This window comes from Silene latifolia, chromosome 3 (genome assembly GCF_048544455.1).
Source record: "Silene latifolia isolate original U9 population chromosome 3, ASM4854445v1, whole genome shotgun sequence".
Taxonomy (NCBI): Eukaryota; Viridiplantae; Streptophyta; class Magnoliopsida; order Caryophyllales; family Caryophyllaceae; genus Silene; species Silene latifolia.
In genome coordinates, this window is record NC_133528.1 from 99,807,776 (window position 1) to 99,820,643 (window position 12,868).

General features: G+C 39.0%; 1 non-coding gene across 1 annotated transcript; it reads left to right on the top strand.

Moving 5' to 3' along the window:
* The first annotated feature begins 4,796 nt into the window (after nt 1-4,796).
* LOC141650736 (small nucleolar RNA R71) lies at nt 4,797-4,903 on the top strand. Its single transcript, XR_012546754.1, has one exon. It is a non-coding gene; the product is annotated as a small nucleolar RNA R71 (small nucleolar RNA).
* The last annotated feature ends 7,965 nt before the right edge of the window (nt 4,904-12,868 follow it).

Below are 12,868 nucleotides of genomic sequence, written 5' to 3' on the forward strand. Positions count from 1 at the left end.
TTTATTGTTTAATTGTTTGATATCGTAACGAAATGGAGGAAAATGGATACAGGAATGCTTGAATCTCCCATTTGTGTTTGCAACGGAAATTACAGATTTTGTGACAGCTATCCATTAATTAAAAAGGTCAATGCATTTGTGTTTGCAACGGAAATTACAGGTTTTGTGACGGCTATCCATTAATTTAAAAAGTCAATTTGTTGACTTTTCTCTCTACTATGCAACGGAAAACATTTTTTTTGCAACGGAAATCCGTCTCATAATTGACCAAACAGGTGCCACGTGGACCTCATTTAAGCAACGGATAATTCGTTGCAAATAATATACGCCCGTTGCATAAAAATTAGCAACACCGATCCGTTGCATATTTTTTCATTTGCAACGCCATATAAGCAACGCACCAGTTTGCAATGGATATCCGTTGCAAACCGTATATAAGCAACGGATTAGAGTTATTTCGCAACGGATTGGTCCGTTGTAAATAGGCCTTTTTCTTGTAGTGGGTCGGCAATTTCGTCCCCTTCGTGTTGAATGATGTACTCGGTCTCTTCGGAGAGTAGGAGAAGGTAGTTCGGTCGGTGAACATTCAATCGACAAATTTTACTAGGCAAAGTGAAGGATCTAGCTTCATTTGTCAACCACCCATATTTGTTGTCAAGAGAGTTGTTCTTGACCCACTTAAACTTTTGAACCATGGTGTCCAAATCGATAAGATGGCCTCCTTTTACCGGAACATAAGTGTTGTCTTTGTTGAAATTCCGGTTAAAATGCTTAGCCAAATAGGTAACTAGTCCTCCATTGACAATAAAGGCCGTGCTTTCTTTGCCACAATCAACATTAAGCCATCGATCAACCAAAAGTCGTAAAGCATTGTATGGCTTGGTAATTTCCCTTCCAATGTTCAAAGACGACTCAAGAAGAATACAATCGAGTTTGGTAAGATAATTTGTGCCATTTCTAGCTATCAAAGTATTCCCAACGACCTTATGCCATACTCTTATGCCCGGATGGTGGACTAAGAGAGCACGACAATCATGAAAGCGTATGAATTTCTTTCCGGAAATTGCCATCCAAAGAGGAGCGGGGTCATACTTGATAGGAGTGTTTGTATGTGTCGGGTCATCACTAAGGCCAAATATCTTACCCAATTCGCCATAAGATAAGCTTCTATCAACATTTTCAAGACGAAACTCGATGATGGTTCGAGTCTCTACCCTTGTGACTTTCAAAGAACTCAAAAATTCCAAGGTAAAGGAGGGGTATGTCAATTCTTTCATTGTAAACAATTTACCCAATCCCATAGACTCGAAGAAGGTTTTAGTTTGTTCAAGAAAACCCATCTTTGACAATGCATCTTCACAAATAAACTTAGTAGGCATGATGGTTTTCTTAGCAAAGAGAATGAATTTCTCCCTATGGGAGTCGGAAGTGAAAATTAACTCTGGATAATTGGATAATTATTCAATGGCCGGAGTTGTTGATGTAGTAGCTTCCATAGGGGGATCTTGTTGTTGAACCTCCAACCTTGCATTATGGATTACCAAAGCATTTGATACTTGTTTTGCTTGAAGAGCTAGTTGCCTTTTGGAAAGTGTCTTCTTTTGGGGTGCCTTGTTTCCTCCTTTAATTCTTGCCATTCTCCTTTGCTTAATTACACCAATGAAAGATTGAAATCTTCAATTTCTAGCAATGCCCAAATAGATTTAGGATGAATGAATGATGCTTTGTATCCTAAAAATCGACTCAAAAGTTGAAGATTTTGGTGTTTGAATCACTTGTTGTTGCAAAAGGAGTGATTATTTTTTGTTGTGAGGAAGTTTGGATTTGATTTGGTTGAGGAAATTTGTTTTTGTTGATGGAGAGGATGAGGGTTTTGGGGTTTTGGGATTTTGGGTAGTGTTTGAATTTTGAAGAAATGAGAATGAATGGGAGAGGAGGGTTTACAAAGACCCGTTAGTTTTGAATCTGCAGAGGGAGACGAGCGGACCAGGTGTCGGGACGCTCGGATTCTTTAAAATATGGGTTCAGAAAAAGACGCCACGGGACGAGTTGACTGCAGGAAAGACGAGCGGATTCCTTGAGCTGAGACGAGCGTCTTTTTCTTAGGACGCTCGAATTCCTTTACAGGGAAAAATCCCAGAATTTGGCAGCAAAAAGACGAGCGTCTTTCTTGAAGGACGACCGTCCAGACTGAGACAAGCAGATTCTTAGCTGAGACGCTCGGATTCACAGTCAGACCCAATTTTTAATTTCTGCAGCTTCACCAGACGAGCGTCTGATGACTTGGACGCTCGGGTTCTTTCAAGACGAGCGGATTGTCCCTCGGGCCGCTCGGATTCTTCCTTGACCACACGGATTCAGGTCCATCCGTGGGTACTGCATAACCCGTGTCATTTCATTCTTCAATTCTTGTGTTCTTCATTGTAGGGGCACTACAAAGGCATGAATAGCCTAGGTAATTGCTATCCCCATACTAAGGCAAGGCACTACACATCAATAAAATCATAAGTCCCTCCCTCACTTCTCTCAAAATGATGAAAATCTTGATCAAGTCTTAAAAATGTAAATCCAAAAATGACAAAAATGCAATGTAATAATTGAAATGCAAGTCAGGGAGTTAGAATATTTACAAATGGTGGTTTAGGGAGGACTCCACCAAACTCTCATCCAATGTGAGATGTCAAGGGGGCATGTTCAAGGTGTTGTTGATGTTACTCAACACCTTGAAGAAGTAGTCGAAAGCTTGCTCATTATCATGATAAAGATCCTCAATAGACCTTTGCACTTGTTGTTCTCCATGATGGTCTTGGGTCATAGCATTACCAATATAGGGATTTAATATCCCTTCAAACTCATCATCCCAAAGACCGCATACTTCGTCTACTTGATAACTAAAAATTTCTTGAGTTGATAGAGACAACTCTCCTTCTTTCTTGTCATGGCCAATGAGGCCATCTTCTTCACTTGTCATGGGTGAGCTTTTCAAGCTCTCATTGTTGCAATATCCTTGCTCTTTTGATGGTGCATCATCCACTTTCTTTTTCCATTGAAACTCCAACTTCTTCCTATCATCTTTCTGGCTATAGTGATCAACCATAAAACATAGCTCATGCAATCGGGGAGCTCTCATGGTCTTGTCAAGATTGAAAGTAATGGTTTCATCGCCCACTTCAAGGGTGAGATCTCCATGTTCACATCGATTACCGCTCCCGCGGTGTGCAAGAAAGGTCTTCCTAAGATAATAGGAATGTTGGAGTCTTCTTCCATGTCAACAATAACGAAATCCACCGGGATGAAGAATTTTCCAATTCTCACGTGAACATCTTCCCATACCCCTAAAGGTGTCTTTGTTGATCTATCCGCCATTTGAAGCGTGATGTTGGTACATTTGAGTTCTCCCATTCCTAGCCTCTTACTAACCGAATATGGCATGACACTAACACTTGCCCCAAGGTCACATAAAGCTTTGTTGATTATAGTGTCACCAATAGTGCACGGAATGGAGAAACTTCCCGGATCCTTGAACTTTGGAGGTGAGCTCCCTTGAAAGATGGCACTACTCACCTTAGTGAAGGCAATAGTCTCAAGCTTCCGGATTGATTTCTTCTTTGTAAGGATGTCCTTCATGTACTTTGCATAGGCCGGAACGTGATTGATCAATTCCGTGAATGGAATCGAGACTTCTAAATTCTTCACAATCTCCATGAATTTTCCAAGTTGGTCATTAAACTTAGGCTTAGCTTGACGACTCGGGAATGGAAGTCTAATCACAATGGGCTCCTTCTCTTTGGCCTTTTCTTCATTCTTCTTTGAAACTTCTTGATTGGTGGGTTCTTCTTCCTTAGGGCACAACTCTTTCCTTGTCACTAGCTTCCACAACTTCATCCTCAACTTGCTTCTTTGGCCCTTCATATCTTGTACCACTCCTCAAGTGGATGGCACTAACCGATTCATGTCTTGGGGGATTACTTTGAGGAAGTAATTGCCCCTTTTGTCTTTGAGAGCTTGAAGATGCTAGTTGGGTCATTTGAGTTTCCAACATTTTTGTGTGGGCTAGGATGTTGTTGATGGTGATGTCTTTTTCTTGCTTATCTTTTTGCATTTGGGTGAAAAATTCTTGTTGATTCTTTTGTATTTGGAGGACCGCTTTTTGAACATCAAAACCTTGGTCATTTTGTTGATTCTATGGAGTTTGATTTTGGTAACGTTGGTTTTGGTTGTAAAAGAGTCTTTGATTTTGGTTTCTCATGGAAGGTGGGGTGTATGTTGGTTGAGGGTTTTGAACATTTTGGCTTTTGTATGAGAGATATTGATGGAATTTGGTATTTTCATTGTAATAGTTGGAATAAAGGGTACCACTCTTGTATGCTTGAAAAGCATTCACTTGCTCACTTGTTCCCCTACATTCACTTTGGTCATGTCCCAAAGTTCCACAATTCTCACATATTCTACTTGGAATCGATGAAGATGCCACCATGGCATTAACATGTTGCTTTGGTGATTTTGAGGCTTCTTCAAGCTTAGCCATTGCCTTCTCAAACTTCAAGTTGATGGTATCAATATGAGCACTAAGTTGAGCACCCAATTGAGTAATAGAATCCACTTCATGCTTTCCTCCTCTAGTAGCCTTGCGAGGTCTACTATATTGTGAATTATGGACCGCCATTTCCTCAATCTTGTTCCAAGTTTGATTATCGTCAACTTTGGTGAACATACCATTTGATCCCATATTGAGAATGTTTCGGGAGTCTTCATAAAGACCATTCCAAAATTGTTTTACCAAGAACCACTCGCTAAGTCCATGATGAGGACATGAGCGACAAGTTCCTTTGAATCGCTCCCAAGCTTCATACAAAGATTCTTCGTCCCTTTGCTTAAAACCCGTGATTTGAGCTCTTAGCATGTTAGTCTTTTCCGGAGGGTAGAACTTTTTGTAGAAAGCTAGAGCCAACTTCTTCCAAGAATCAATTCCAAGAGTAGCCTTATCAAGGCTCTTTAACCATTGTTTCGCGGTACCAATTAGAGAAAAAGGGAATAAGACCCATCAAATTTGGTCTTGAGTCACTCCGGTTTGTGAAATCGCATCACAATAGTCACAAAAAGTCTCCATGTGAGAATGAGGGTCTTCACTAGGCATCCCCCCAAATTGGCTTCTAACTAATTGGATAAATGCGTATTTTGCAATGAAATTACCGGTTAATTGTTGTGGTGTGGGAGTTCCATTGGGTAGGTTCTCCTCGGTTGGTACGGAATGTGATGAAAACTTAGGCATTGTGGGTTGATTTTGTGGTTGATTTTGTGTTGGGTTCTCCTCACCTTCTCTTGCAAAAGGGTTGATGAACTCAAGAGTATTTGAATGAATATCTACAACCTCACCAATACCTCTCAAACTGTTTCTAGCAAGTCTTCTATTGGTTGTCAAAGTCCTTTCAATTTCGTGATCAATGGGTAACAAGTTACCTTGTGATCTTCTAGACATGAAAAATGTCAAACAAATCGAAAACAATTAGAACAAACCTTGAGGAGTTTTACTTCCCCAAGGCAAAGAAAGACACAAATAATAATAATCAAAGAAAATCAAATCAAGTTAACACCGTCCCCGGCAACGGCGCCATTTTTGGTCGGTCCACCTTGAGCTTAGATTTCGGTTACTTGTCGTTAGGAGCACCTAGACTAAAACAATATTTATAACTTCACAAACAACTCTACTATTAGCAAAGAGGTAAGTAAAGGCCGGATCCCAAGGGACGGGTATTGATGTAGGATTTTCGATTGCAAGTAGTGGTGTCTAGGGGTGTCACAACTTGGGTTGAGATAAGAAGATCACTAAACTAAATAACAATAAAAATAAACAAGCAAGATGATTAAAATGAGATGTAAACAATTGATTAAAAGCACTAGGGTGACATGGGTTCATAGGGGATTCATGGGATTTGATCATACAAACATGTTTTCAACTAGATGCAAGCAACTATTGTTGTGATGGGATCGAGTTAGTGTATAGCTTACAATCCCTAGGAAGGTTTGGGTCCCGGAGCCGAATCGATTAGATTGTACAACACCTACAAGTCGACTTAATCCTCCCTATCCAACAATATGCATGGTCTAACGAGACTCGAGTTGGTTTATGTCTTACAAGTCTCATTGAAAAGATAAGTGATGGTGTAGATACCCAGTATCTGCTGAGACTCCAACAAACACCCGATGATTATCGGACTATAACATGCTTTGGAATCGCGGCGTTTGATCGACAGTTCGTGTACAACTTTACGTCGGAAAACATAAAACGATTTCGAAAATAACCTGTTTCAGTCATTTCATAAACAATAATATAATCTAAGTAATAAAAACAATTCGATTACTTAGACCGTATCTCATTTAATCGAATTACAATGAGTCACGTTAATCTCACTCACAAAAATCATCCGTCAATTTTAAGCAATTTAATTAACTCGTATCGATATACGATTAATTAATTGATCAATTAAGAGTATTACCCTATAGGTATGACCTCAGGGTATCAACTGATCACCACCGTCGCACGACAGTAATATCAAACTCTAGTCAGCCAATCATTACCGATATGTGTGGACCAGTTGACTGTAAAATATTACTTTCCCTCTTGTATTCTTAAATGTGAGATTTAAATATGTGATCATCATGATCTACAATTGTGATCGCATTATTGTCGGGGACACAAACTCCAACAATCTCCCACTTGTCCTCGACAAGTGTGCGTCACCAATTCTCTTGTCCTATTACTATCTCCCACTCAATGCAAGGTGTCTTTCAGGTCGTACTTTCAAGTGATCACATCGAGAGTGGTTTCCTCGATCTGGAGAATAACTGATTGACCGGAGTTATCTACCATAGATACCTTCCGAGCTTGGCCACGCATTTCCAGTTCATTACTCCTCGAGTGACCCTGAGATATTGTTTTAACCCTGACAAAGGGGTGGACAATTCCTATCGCACTATTCCCTTCGACTAGCCACAGTTCATCATAACCCAAAATAAGCCCTTTAACCCCATTTACGAAGGTCGTAAGATCATAAATCAAAGTTACTCTGAAATTGTGCCACCTTGGTCGAATAGTCTTTAGTCAAAAGAATCGACTCATTAGAATACTATAGTAGTTCTTGCCACGATCAGGCTATATAAATTTGCCAGAACTCTATAAGCGGTCATAAGGCCCGACAAAGTGCTCCCAACAGTCTGCCTATGTGATCAACTAGTCATCTCATATGACTCTATGACACTTGAACTTGCCATCAATCGCATCACACTCTAGTCACTTCGAGACGTCACCTCATACAAGTGACTATGGGCGAATACCATGTTAGTCCGGGTTCACTTTAACGGGGTTCAAAATTGTCTCTACAACCCGTTTGGATGTAACAAAGTACAAGGTGAGTTATAATAACTCAAACGATAAATGTAGACATTTCATTTGAGTAGTCAATACCATATTACTACTATATGTCTTACAAGTGTGTTAACACTTGTTAATACAATAAAATTTAACACACCATGTGTCTGTGTGCTCAAATTTTCGAATTGCGATTTCCCTTATTTTCATGTCATCTCTCATAGCATGAACTCTACCAAGCACATGTCTAGTCTTCAAACTAGACCTTGGGTCTTTAAACTTGTAAGAAACCCTTGTGTCGTTATCACATAACCAACGATTTGGATTATGGTGGATAATACAACTTGTATAAGTCAAATGCTCCACCAACTCATAATGCACTAGGTATATGTTTTGTAGGATCCTGCAGCAATTATCAAGATGATAGGTCTGGGACTTCTCACAAATCCTAGCCTTTTAGAAAATACTAGTTTTGTGTAACTTCTTAGAACATCTAAGTATCCTTCCAAATACTTATTTCTCTCTTATCGTAATTGGCTTAGGATTCTTCATAAATCCTTATGTGTTTGGAAACTCTAGCATGTGTAACTTCTTATCACACAACTGATTGTTCTTCCAAACTTTAGAATGACCCATCAGTTCTCCTCGAGAACTCATGACGATTCTTATATGGCTTACCAATGACTCATCATGCTCTAAGCATATGATTTATATAGGACATGTGCATGATTATTCTAATGCGGAAACATTAGAGATCTCAATCATGTGTAGTCAACAGTTCTCAGGTTCAATGAATAACCATGACCTTCTCATGGTAATTCCATCTTCATCGATATGAATAACCTACATGTCTTGTTGATTTGATGTGTGCATCTTAGTGCCAATCCAACATCTCATGTATTAATCGGATTCATCTTTGTCCATATTCATCCATAATTAAAACTTAAGTGCTATCTTTATCAAAGATAGTATATGCCCGTCATTCTCAATGAGTAATAAGTTGTAAAATTCATGGAGGATGATTACTCCCACTAAATCTCATGTCTGCATATGAAATTCTCAAACTCCCACTCAATTCCACATGTTTCGCGTTTGACCACTCAATCGAAACATTTCATGAATTAAAATAGTTTTGCTTTGCTAGGTTGTTATGATAAAACCACATATGTTATCAACATATCCTTTCAAAAAACCCATTTGGAAAGAGGTTTCGTTCTCTAACAATGGAAAGAGATTTTAGTCTCTAACTTATTCATTCTTAAAATGAAGCGAAGGAACGTCATTGCTAAAGTGTAAAATTTAATGTGGAGTTCATACGTCCCTTTCAAAATACTCATTTCGGAAGGAGGTATAACTTGTCCATTTTTATGAAGTTTAGTGATACCGTCGTTTTGTATCAAAGTTAAATTTATAATCCAAACTACTACTATAGATAGTGGCAGTCAGGGTCGAACCACAAGGAGGCAAGCAATTTAAAGTTGTCTAATTTAAGTCTAAAGTAACAGTTTTGGGGGGGGGGGGGGGGGGTTGATTTGAATGATTCTATAACTAAAGGCAAAAAAAAAATCAAAACTAAACTAAAGCAAATGAATGAGCAATTAAAGAAAATAGATGAAACCAAATATTAAAAGGATGCTAAGATGGTCAGTTCACTGTAGTTTCGACTGCAGTATCCTAGGTAAGTCTGAAATAATCACGTAAGACGGGAAAATAAGAAGTCCTCTCGGTCCATTCTTAACAGGTAGCATCTTTCGATCTAGCTACGGGTCCCTAAGTATCACTAGTACTGACTCTCGCCCTGAAAAGTGATTCTTAAAAGCCCAAATTTTACCTATCTTTCGATCTCAGTATAATTTAGTCGTTTCAATTGGTAGTCTAATTCCCTCCCCTATCTTTCGATCTAATAGGTCGGTCAATTACTAAGTATTCAACTACTCGCGTGCACTCGATTTGTCAAATTAAGCAATTTAATCAATTAAAACGGAGCTGATCTTACGTGGAGCGGTCGATCGACCATCTAAGTCGGTCGATCGACCAACGGGCTCAGTCGGTCGACTATTGACATCAGTCGATCGACCAAGATCCGAATCAGGTCTACGAAATCTACGCCGCCTACACTACAGGTCCCCTACATCTTAGCACGAAGGGTTTAGCTACTCATGATAGAATTTATAACAACAACGAAATTAACAATTAACGAAATTGGATGCATGATTAAATAAACTAAGCGAATAAGATACATCGACGAAATAAGGCTTTGGAAAACTACTCTATACAATCCTAATCTATGAATGAATAAAAGCAAACTGAAATCAAGGAATCAGATTTACCGAATGAAAGCAGGAAGAAGAATCCGAAAGCACGAACTTTATTGACGAAAATAAAGCTAATTGTATTGAATGTTTATTAACTAAATTCTAATCTATGAAATCTGATGCTAAAAACTCGATATTGAATCCTCCCAATTCCATCCTCATTCTGAAACATAGGTTCACGTTATATAGGAGTATAGCGTGACTCTTATTCCTAAAAACCTAATTACAATTGGGCTTCTAACTCTCGTCTTTAATTTGCGTCAGAGTCGCTGTGTGGTCGATCGACCACTAGGACCAGTCGATCGACCAAGCTTCGCTGTACAGTAGGAGTCGTGCTCTGGTGGATCGACGATGGGCATCAGTCGATCGACTGCTTAAACAGGTACTTTGCTCCAAAAGCCTCGTAAATTTGTCTTTTAGGACTCGATACGCGCACCAATTTCGCTTCCCGAGTCTTTACTTCACGTCAGGTCCTATGCCTAGTACTCGGGGACGGATTCAACTCATTTTCCGCTGCATTCTTCCCATTTCTGCAATATTACACAAAAACACGAAAGTAGACGGAAATAGGGAAAATAGTAGCATATACTACATAATTGAGCTCTGAAATGCGTGTAAAATAGGGTGTAAAACATCATATTTAGGACACGCATCAAACTTTCCCAAACCAAACCCTTGCTTGTCCCCAAGCAAGAATTAGACTTGATCTTAAAACCTAATGGAACGCGTTCATTCTCAGAGCTAAATGCAAACTGCAAAGCCTAAACCAGTTTAATGCTAAAAATCAACAATCAATTAGTAATATGAATCATGTAAACGAGTTATGTAGTCGTTAAAAAAATTGCTGAACTTTAAACTATAGAGACTTATCATATTGGACTCTCACGGGTCGCTCAAATCACTCAATAAATACAGGTGAATATATGTAAAAATAGAAAGAAGTAATTTTTGTAAAGACTCTCACCTAACTACGACCTATAAGAACATGCCTGCAATCTAATATGAAAATGATCTCTACAACCGTACATATGCATTCCAACCATTAAAGACCATGACACGTGCCGAGGTAAATTTGGATATGTGAGGCTATGGGTAAGAAGAGGCTAAAATGAATTTGGATAAAGGAGTTAAAGCCAAGCTAGTAACTACTGAAAACCAAACTATAAAATATTCCAACTTCATACTCAAGATTTCAATCGAAACGGTGCTAAATATCAAGCACTAATCTCACATTCTCCACAATATATTAATTCCCCAAATAATATTAATCGCAACATGGGAATATAAAATCACCAACTAATGAAGATTCAATCATGTGATTTTTTTTCTTTTTTTTCGCTACTGCAGCAAGCATTCGATCGACCAAGTAGGACGGTCGACCGACTGATCTTTTTTTTTTTTTTCGAATTCCTGTTTCTGTTTTTTTTTTCTTTTTCTTTTCTTTCCCTTCAATATTTCACCAACATATTCTCAACACGATAAATAAAAACCAAAATGCAATAAAATATTTCCGAACGACTACCAATACTAGCTCAGCAAGGGTAGGCTAAATATGGAATGTAGCTTATGGGACAAAAAAGGCAAATTTGGCTTTTATGGGGCTTATGGGTAAAATGAATAAAGGGGAACCTCTTCCACATTTGTCAATATACCACAACCGAATGCATACATGTATTAAGCAGATTAAGTTCATATTTATGCATATTGATATAACATGTCTCATAAGGAGTACTACTCACATTCCTAAATAAACCGGTCATGAATGTCACCAGTTATAAGGCTCTAAAACTCAAAATATAATGTAGTTTGCCAAAAATCTAAGTCAAGTCTCAAGATTCAGCGAATAAATTAACGAAAACTCGTAGATATGCAATAAGACTCTACTAATAACATGTTAATGAGCACGGCTTAGGCGTAAACAGATGAAAATGCAATATCATCATTGAACTACTACCGTTCCGAATCGACCTACATGCTAAAATAAACGTGCAATTTTTTTGAAATTTTTCAATTTTTTGGATTTTCTGTATATAAGAGGAAAATAAACAACAATGCAAGACAAAAATGTAAACGTGAATGCAAAGCAGAATGAATGCAATGCAAAACCCTTCCCCAAACCAAATCACACAATGCCCTCATTGTGCGAAATCGTATGAGAAAATAATCAAGGGAAATGGGAATTTGCGATAATATTAACTAAAAAGACATGAAGGAGACATGGGAAACTCACAAGACTTTAAGCGCAGCAAAAGGAAACCTCCCCAAACCAGCGTGAGCTAGGAGGTTTCAGTAGCCAGCAGTGCTACCATAAGGTACCTGAAAACACAAAAATACCGCGCATAATTCCGAGAAAACAACTAAGGAACGAGAAATATGTGCAAAGATAAAAATAGAAGAAAAGGGAGTCAGCACGGGAGGTGGTCGATCGACCAAGGGTATCAGTCAATCGACCAGAGCACCTGGGAACAGTGCCTCTGGAGTCCTCCGCATCAGTCGATCGACCAGGGGGTCTAGTCGATCGACTGGCATACCTGACGATTCTGCCTCTTTTCTTCGAATTAACTCAATGAATTGAGTTTATATGGTCTAAATACCTGCAAACATGCACATAATAAAGCGCTCCAAAATTGCGCTACCCAAATGAAAAGTCTATAGTCTAAAAAAAATCCTAAGCAAACCCATTAAAGCGAAGTTTCGCGCACACCAAAACAATAGTCTAACAAAAATAGTAAATAAATTGTTTTAAAAGGATTTGATCAAGAATGGCCACGGAATGGCCCACTTGCTCGGCTTCTGGCTACAAGAAGTAGCCTCTACAGTGCTCATCCTCTCAGCTGCACTCCTAATAAATCTAATATCCACAGAACTCAATGGATTAACATCTCTAACATCTTCCCAATCACTGACCTCGTCTGGCTCATCAAAATCCAAATCGGACTCCGTCACTTTGACTGGCTCCTCATCCGGCTCCTCATCAGGCTCCTCATCAGTTGCATAGCTCAGACACCCTAGACCGCCTCTCTGCACAATGGGCTTTCTCACAACTGGAGCAACATGCGGCTCTAAATTCCCCAACCTAGCTTCTGCAACAGTCAAAACAGAAAGATCTTCCTCCAATTTGCTCCCAATCTGGGCGGAGGTGTTATAGCAGAATTAGGCATAGGGGCAGACATATCAGGCAATA